The 5438-nt window shown below is 43.3% G+C and overlaps 1 long non-coding RNA gene across 1 annotated transcript; it reads right to left on the bottom strand.

Moving 5' to 3' along the window:
- Positions 1–3379: 3379 nt before the first annotated feature.
- On the bottom strand, positions 3380–5095 carry LOC138113568 (uncharacterized). The gene is made up of 3 exons (XR_011152237.1): positions 4981–5095; positions 4355–4464; positions 3380–3786 (listed from the first exon to the last, which is right to left on the bottom strand). It is a non-coding gene; the product is annotated as an uncharacterized lncRNA (long non-coding RNA).
- Between the last annotated feature and the right edge of the window lie 343 nt (positions 5096–5438).

Here is a 5438-nt window from a genome sequence, read left to right as displayed (position 1 = left end):
GCACGCTTTTTCTCGTTCCCTTCTTCCCGCTTTTCCCCTGCACTCGTTCGTTGCACGCTTTTTCTCGTTCCCTTCTTTCCACTTTTTTCCTGCACTCGTTCGTTGCACTCTTTTTCTCGTTCCCTTCTTCCTGCTTTTATTTTGCACTCGTTCGTTGCACGCTTTTTCTCGTTCCCTTCTTCCCCCTTTTTCGCCTGCACTCGTTCCTTGCTCTTCCTTTCTCGTTCCCTTCTTCCCCCTTCTTCCCTTCACTCGTTCCTTGCTCTCCCTTTCTCGTTCCCTTCTTCCCCCTTCTTCCCTTCACTCGTTCCTTGCTCTCCCTTTCTCGTTCCCTTCTTCCCCCTTCTTCCCTTCACTCGTTCCTTGCTCTCCCTTTGTCGTTCCCTTCTTCCCTTCACTCGTTCCTTGCTCTCCCTTTCTCGTTCCCTTCTTCCCCCTTCTTCCCTTCACTCGTTCCTTGCTCCCCCTTTCTCTTTCCCTTCTTCCCCCTTCTTCCCTTCACTCGTTCCTTGCTCTCCCTTTCTCGTTCCCTTCTTCCCCCTTCTTCCCTTCACTCTTTCGGTCAAGCACCACTGCTTATTTTCATGGAGATTTGCAATTTCACTTTGGTTATCCTGGGAGACCAGAACCTCTTTAAAATAGAATAGTTCCCCCTCCTCTGTAGGGTAACCACGTGTCTTCTAGGAAAATGGGCAAGCCCAAAGCCGAGGGCATTTTAGCCATATGCAAAAGGCATCATCACCCGCAAGGGGACAAAATATCCACTGAGATGAGGAGAAGCCGTATTGCTTCTTGGCATTGGGTTCTGCTCCTTCCCAGCTCTGTAGCCATAGTGATCTGAGCTTGACACACCATTTGGCCCTCTGGTGTTTCTTTGTGGATCCCAGGTGAAAATCATTTAGCTATCCAGTCATAAACATCATCTTACTTGAGACCTTATTTCTGTAGCAATCAAACTACTAAAACTATCAATATTATTAATGTATTGCTGTTAATACCCTGTTTCCAGGATCAAACAGAGCTGCACATGGGTTTCTTCAGGAATAAGACACCCTCCATTGTTTTCTAAATATCCTGTTAAAACCCTCCATGTACCTGAATTATTTTACCCCAGTTACTTTGCCCTGTAGGAGGGGCAAGATGCAAGGAGACAGAGAGGGTAGGAGAATATGGGAGAACAGCAAGAGAACAGACAGGTCAAGGAAAACTGTGCAAAATCCAGGCACACCACCAGCCCCTCTTGTGTAATCTGTAGCACTGTCGGTCACAGAAAGCCAATTAGAGTTCCTCAGCACAGCGCCTGTTCATGAGCCCGAATACTTTCTTTTGTTCAAGCACTGTCAACAGAGAACTTTGTTCTGAGCTGTCCAAATATTCTATAATTAAGATGAATTAGCAAGTGGAGAAGCAACTACAACAAGAAGAACTAAGAAGGAAGCAATTGTGCAGAATGCTAAATTCCTTCCTCAAGCTTTAAGTCTAAACTGACAAACCAATGCACTTTCTCCTTTGTTAGCTTTTCTTTTCCTTTTCTTTTTTTCCCTTCTCTTTCCTTTGGTGACAGAAGAGTGAAAAAGACACAAATCACTAACTACTAAACTGAAGCACACATCTTTTTTCCCCTTGCTACTCTTCACCGAGCCTTTTAATCTCAAAGAAATTCTCCCTATTTCCTCCCTGAACACTGATTTAAACCACAAGAGTGAGGAGAGGTGGAAAGCAAGCAAACAGGGCAAATATGCTCCTGGCACCTAGAGCCTAAAAGCATAAGAAAGTAGATGCCCGTTCTCTTGAAGAAAGCAGAGATTTCAATGGCTTTCAGCCTTGAATTTGGAGTGACGGTAAGTATTCTGCAAGAGATGGGAATATGAAAGGGGATCTTTCTTAGCCTAGATCTATCTTCTCACTTGGGGTCTACTGGTATGTTGTGATGTTTTGCTGTGTCAGACTCATGTCCAGGAGCAGCTTGTTCTTGGATTACCCACCATTGCATCTTCCAAGCACAGTGAAAAAATTATACAACCAAATGGCAGCAACAACCTTACATGGAAACACCTTTCCCTTCTTAGATGACTTGTCAGTATCACAGAGTCCTCAGCTCTCAGAAATTCTTCTCTAGCTGTGTTTGTGCTGTTGTCTGCTGGAACTGCTGCTCCCCACAAACAGCAGAGCAGAAGATAAAAGAGGTAAGATGAATACTTTGGGTCTAATTCTGCTCTGCCCAGGAATGTGGGCAGATAAAGGTTGGTCTTGTCTCCTGGCTTAAGTCAGAAGGGATTGCTCAGCTTGAGCCATGACAGTTCTCTCAGGAACTACAAACTCTAAGCAAAGTCTGTCATGTTAAGACAGAAGCTGAAGTGGATAGTTTAAAGGATTACAGCTCCATATTTTGATGCTAACTTGACCTTCCAGTCATCCTTTAGGGACATAAATCCCAGGAGAGTCCATAGGCCTTTCCTAAAATGTTTTGCTGGATGTGACTGAACTGTATTGGAGCATAAGGAGAGCTTCAGTAGAGGGGTTTCTGCTTACAAGAGAAAGGACAGTTCTGGAGTTGGCCTAGACACCAGAACAGATTTCATTTGTTTGGCATATGCAATAATATTATTTAGTTTAATTTATAAATCAAATTGTTTAATAGAACTTTATTTCCTCTTGCTTATAGGCTTTTTGTCTCTCTGGTGGACTTCTGCTCCTGGGATGCAGGACGCATCTTTTCTCTTTGTCTAATAAAAGCTCTTCATTTGGCACATGAAATAGGCCATTAGTCTTTAAAAAGGACCATAAGATGCAGCTTTAAGGGTAAAAAACTGTAAGTAAAGGCTTGCTAGGGCAAGGTGAACCTTTCAGTGTGGATTTGCTACACATTTCTTGGTAAGAAGTAAAAGGGGAAATGGGCATGAGTCAGCCCATTTTGCTGGCAAACAAGTTAGAGTGTAGAAAGCTGCTCAGTCTCTTTCACTCTAGGGAAAAAAAAAAAACAACTTCCCCACTTCAGTCCCCAGCAGCCTCCTTTCCCAGAGAGCTCCTGTGATCAGCTTCTGCCATTCAGAAATGCTGGGAAGCAACAGCTGCATGAGAAGATCAATACGGAAAACATTCGGTACCCAGCCACCCCTGGCCCCGAGGTTCATCATTGCACAAATGTAGCCACATTCCTCGTTACAAGCAGGATTGATGTATTTAGTTCACCCTGCAGCTCTCCTTAATCAGCTATCTAATTTTAGGCCCTTGCTTGGAGGCTGGGAAAGGGAGGAAGGAGGGAGGTTATTGACAGAGTTCTTAAAATACTGTAGCAAAAACCTATACTTGTTAATCATTCTCTTTATCTGATTTATACCCAAAAGATATAATCTGTTCTTCCCTCCCTCAGCTCCTTTATTCCTTACAGGATTCACATTGCAAAGAGCTAAAATCAAATGGAAAAAGAAAATCATGACGTTTTACATTGGATTTAGGTTCTCTGTGTGGGATATCTCATTGCTTAACCCTTTCTTAGCTTCTTGGTTGCCAGAGAGAGAGCTTCAGCTCTCAAGCACTATTGGTCTATCCCATTGTCAGTGACAAACCCAGTAACTTTCCATCCTTTAGGCTCATTTTAATCACATTTGGTGAGGGAGTTTGTTGACAGCAAACAGCCAGATGATCCTTGTGGGTCCCTTTCAATTCAGAATATTTTATGATTCTGTGTCGGGTAGTTCCTGCTGTGAAACCCATGGACTGCAGGCCCAGAAAGCATGAGAGAATTCTGACTCCCGAAGGCTGGTGATTTATTTCTATGTCCCTCTGGAAGAACAATGTCAATAAAAAGTTATTACAACTCTTTCTTTTCCTATAAAACCTAGTCAATAAGATATTACTGCGGTGTCTTGTTTTAAAGGAAAGCCTGGCAGCCAAAACCACTCAGAGAAATAAGAAGGAGATTGGGAGGAATCCCCTAAATACAGAAGGTCTGTGTTTATCTCCCAAGTGTGTCTGAGGCAGCAGTTCAGGATCTGAATGTCATAAAGGTGGACTTGATACACAGCCTGGGTGATCTTATGGTCCTTCACACCAGCACAAGCTGTGGAAGCACAATAGCACCTCTCAGGCAGAGCCCTGCTGCAGGTCTTCTCCCTGTGGGTCATAGGCAAGATCCTCACAGACTGAAAATCACTGTACTAGATTTTACTTCAGTGGTGGATTTGATTATTTCTAAGCCAAAAGTTACCTAACTTTATTCTTTATTTACTGCAGATCATTCAGGTTTATGCTGAGGAGCTAATGCAATTTGGCCTGAAATACAAGCAGCAAGTAGAGCTGCTAGAAATGTGTTATATATGTTCAACTGCTTGCAACATCTGTCAAAGATTACCTGTTTGGTGGGTGTCCCATCACTCATCTGCCTTTTTCCATATTTGGGATACCTGAATATCTATCCAACAGAGCTGCTTAAACAGCAGTGCAAATCCCATGGTTTGACAGCTGTGAAAAAAGACCATCATTCAAAGATGCAATTTGTGATATCTGATATGTGCCCAACAAAAATTGGTCCTCATTCAAAATTGATTTACACTGTCTGTGTTGCAAAAACCCTTTCGATGCACACAACTCTCTTGCACCTCTCCTCACAAACATGAGGTGGGTCTCCAGCTAATGCTTCTTAGACCACACAAGTCCATTTTTTTACTATGATCAACCTTTACACAAATCAACAACATTTGTTGGGAGTACTGACAAGAACTTACTCAATTTGTGTTAGCAACCACAGCCCCAGAAGAGTTTGTTTCAGCTGAAAAAGTATCAGAATAGATGAAGTCTGTGGCTTCACACTGGATGTGCTCTACCAAATCATCAATCTCTGTGTACTAGTTTGAAAACAAACCAGTGGGAGGCACCAAGTCAGAATAACAATTTAATGGGGAAAATTAAAGAAAGGGGAAAAAAAAAAAAAAGACTAAAAGAAAACACTGGTTCAAACTGACAGAGGCAAGATACAACCTGAGTCCCTGTTAGGCAGGGTGGTGGTTGCAGTCCTCTGAAGCAGTGATCCTGTAGAATAAAAAGGTCTGCTCTTCCTCAGAAAGTCCAGTGGTGGCTCTGTAGCTCCTGTCCTCTGGAGATCCAGTGGAGAAGGGTTGTCTCTGGTGCTCAGTCTCACATTATATCCACGATGGGATGCTTGGTTCCTCCCTCTGGGTGGAGCATCTCACAATAGGGTAATGAGTCATGAGGCCAAGTGTTGATTAGGCTCGTTAACAGAAGATGGTCTGGAGGGAGTTATCTCTGAGTCATGCGGCAGGACAATGATGGGCCATTAACAGCAAGATAGTCTGGGGGGAGGAGGTAAGGAAAACACTGCCCCACCTGATTTCAACAGCTCATGAGGATGGCAATAGAATACACTGCAACCCAGGACACTCTTGATCAAGAAAAGCATTTGGAAAAGGATGGAAGAG

Source organism: Aphelocoma coerulescens, chromosome 7 (assembly GCF_041296385.1).
Source record: "Aphelocoma coerulescens isolate FSJ_1873_10779 chromosome 7, UR_Acoe_1.0, whole genome shotgun sequence".
Lineage (NCBI taxonomy): Eukaryota > Metazoa > Chordata > Aves > Passeriformes > Corvidae > Aphelocoma > Aphelocoma coerulescens.
Note: the sequence above shows the minus strand (reverse complement) of the source record. Positions and strands in the feature narration are given on the sequence as shown.